The following is a 3,266-nucleotide window of genomic DNA, read 5'->3' on the forward strand; positions in this document are numbered from 1 at the left end:
AAGTCGAATTCATAAACAAATTGACTTGTAGAAAAAAGGGAAAACTCTTAATTTTTAAATTGAAACTCTTTAAATAATTAATATATCTTGTAAAATTACAAAGCAATATCGCTGTAACTTAATCGCTAGGAATGTTTACAACCATGATGTAAATAGCCCAGCAGACACAAAATTTGTCGACATCTTTACGACATCGTTACGACATCTTTACGACATCCTTACGACATCGTTACGACATCGTTACGACATCTTTACGACATCCTTACGACAACTTTAGGATATCCTATGTCCATGTCGTTAAGGCGTCTTTACGATATCGTAAAAACGTCTCATGATCTGACCATGCCTTTAAAATATCGTAAAGACATTAGAACGACACGAACATAGGATGTCGTAAAATTGTCGTAAATAGGTCGTAACGATGTCGTAAAGACGTCGCCAAATGGGGTGACCACTGGGAGAAGCCTTCAACTTGCCTTGACGCAGTTGAGCTTGGGTAACGCTTTTTATATCAATCTATGGAACACGAAAACTCTATGACAGCGATTCCCAAACTTTTTTCGCTCTTTCTGGGGAGCGGCAGGGCCGCCACCCTGAAATTTTTTTTCATAATACTTAAACTCAAGGGAGGACACTTGACTGTCTGTAATGCGCGCATTGGCTGGCTTGCCGCGCTCGATCTTCCCATTGTTAGAAAATTAAGGCCGATAAGGAAAAATTGAAAATTTAGTAAAATTATATTGCGAAATTGATTCAGCTAATTTAAATTTAATTGTGTCATTCGTTTATAACTTCAGTTATTGTGGCAGGTCTCAGTCTCAGAAATATGAAAGGCATTCATGCTAGGTCCACAAAAGTAGTCGCATGCTCGCAGGAGGGAGCCTGCCTTGGAGTCTACCGAGCTACTCGGCCCGGGGTGGGATCCCCCTACCACCGGGTAGCCACCCTACCCAGGGTGGCAGTTTGGGAGACGCTGCTCTATGGGAAGCTTGGATATAAGATATTCAATTTCAAAATTAAATATTTCTACATTTCTGTTATTTGAAGAGTTAAATTAATCGATAGTTTTGATTTCTATTTTCCACAGGTGGTGGGGTGATATCTATACTAATCGATAGTAACTACTCCGATGATAATACAAAGTCAATTTTGATTAAAAATTTATATTTTTGATCGAACATTAATATTCTTGATAGAAGTTTTTTTGTGACAAATTTCTCTATTCGATTAAGAATTAAACCATTTTATTGAACATTCCTTTTATTGTTGTTCAGAATTCCTATTCTTTGGTTTGATATTTAACTATACTTTTTCTGGTTAAAACTTGATACTTTTAATTTAAACTAATCTTTTTCAGTTAAAATTTCAGTTACATGTTTGAAAATTCGTCGGCTATTTATGACGTTTATATTTACAAATTTTTTTGTTTTGTTGGTTCAACATTATTTTATGTGACTGATATTGTTAGAAACTTTATCTTCTAGGTTATAAATTAATCTTCATGTTTCCTAAAACAACTATACTGTTATCAATTAATTTCTTTTGGTTAAAGATTTACCTATTCTCTTAAAAGGTTCTGTTTTTTTTTGATTGAGAATTGATATTTTTAGCGAAAAAAATATCTATCCCTGTTTTGTTGGATAGGGACAAAATTACCATAAAGACACTGAATAAACAGGAATTTCAGTTTTCCAAATTAAATACGTAATTATTCAATGAAAGTGAAATTAAATAAATGGTCTAAAAATGATGTACATATCTGATAAGAAATTGCCTGCCGCCTACAATCTACGAGATAACGAATATAGAATTTATGTAATTATGTATTTGTTTTTTCTCCACTTAAATTCCCTTTCTTCGAACGCTTCTCCGAGCTTACCCCATCCTCCCAACTTCTAGGTCTTGCGCGAACGACGTTCACGCAGATACCTGATTTTAGCGGGTACATTTATAAATTTGAATTGCGCCGTGCTTGGTCAGATCGGACGCTCTCGTAATAGATCGGCTTTGGTCGCCAAGCAGCCGAGTGCGGCCGTGCTCCCACTTATGCCCCCACCTCCTCGAGCTCCATCCTAGCAAAGTTGGTAAAAGTGGGGTTTGACGAGTTGACAGATTTGAGCTTCCGGGACTCGTTTGTGGCCATCCCTGCACCAGCGTATTCTTTAGTCACATTGATAACGAAATTCCACAATAATAAATTAATAAGTTTCTTGTTTAATTATAAAATATGAGGACTGTTTTAACTCTCATCGTATCCTTTGTGGTTGTCCTCGGTTCTATTGGTAAATATAATAATAAAATATATCCATAATTTTTAAAGCACTTTTGAGGTAATGCGCAATTTCGGAAGAGAATGGTTTAATATATATTCCACCTCAATTTCTACTAACTTCCAAACTTTATTTGAGAAGATCCAAAATGAATTAGAATTTAAACGGAATTTATTTTTGGAGAAAACAAAATGTGTAAATTTAAAGGAAGGTGGAGTAATAAAATTGTCTCTCCTGTTATATAATTCGTACCATATGTTACCAAGTTGACATGTGGTATACTCCTCAGGTTTCATCCAAACATTTCTTAAGATGATTTAGGGAGAGAAGGGTGTGAGGGATCTCGCAAATTAAAGGTTTCAAGTAGAAATGCCAGTCCTTTCTCACTTTGCTTTTGTTTTTGATAGGTTCTGGAGGGGTTCTATAAATTCTATAAATTTTGAAATAAATATTTCATACTAAGATGCGATTCCAACTGATCTTTAAACTTGTTTTTTTTATCGTTTTTGGCCTTGAAAAATTTGAAACCGGTTCGATTTTTCCTTCATTCACTTGTACCCCTTTTTAATTTTTCACGATTTGTAATTGAAATTTCGATTTTCTTAAATTGGAATTACAAAAACCTGTCGACCTGGATTTGTTTCACCTTTCTTATCATCCCTACTATTTTCATAATTTAATTTGCGGAGCATTATTCGATTGTTTTGCCTGTGTTTTTTATGACAGCTAAAATTATAGCAGGATACACTATTCCAGGGAGGAAACCTAGGGATTTGGACTGCTGAGATAGAGAAAGATAAACTCATTTAGGAAATTCCATTTTTGATAATTAAATTTATTTACTTACTCTTTTATAAACCAGCGTTGAGAATAATCATTCTTCTTATCAGTGGTTGGATTACGAGGGTGGATTGATAAGTTTCCGGCCTGACCAAGAGATGGCGCCACTAGGCCTACCTTGAGGTGGCGTTCTATAGTACCATCCTTAGATAGCTT

The sequence above is a fragment of the Belonocnema kinseyi genome, chromosome 8 (genome assembly GCF_010883055.1).
Source record: "Belonocnema kinseyi isolate 2016_QV_RU_SX_M_011 chromosome 8, B_treatae_v1, whole genome shotgun sequence".
Lineage (NCBI taxonomy): Eukaryota > Metazoa > Arthropoda > Insecta > Hymenoptera > Cynipidae > Belonocnema > Belonocnema kinseyi.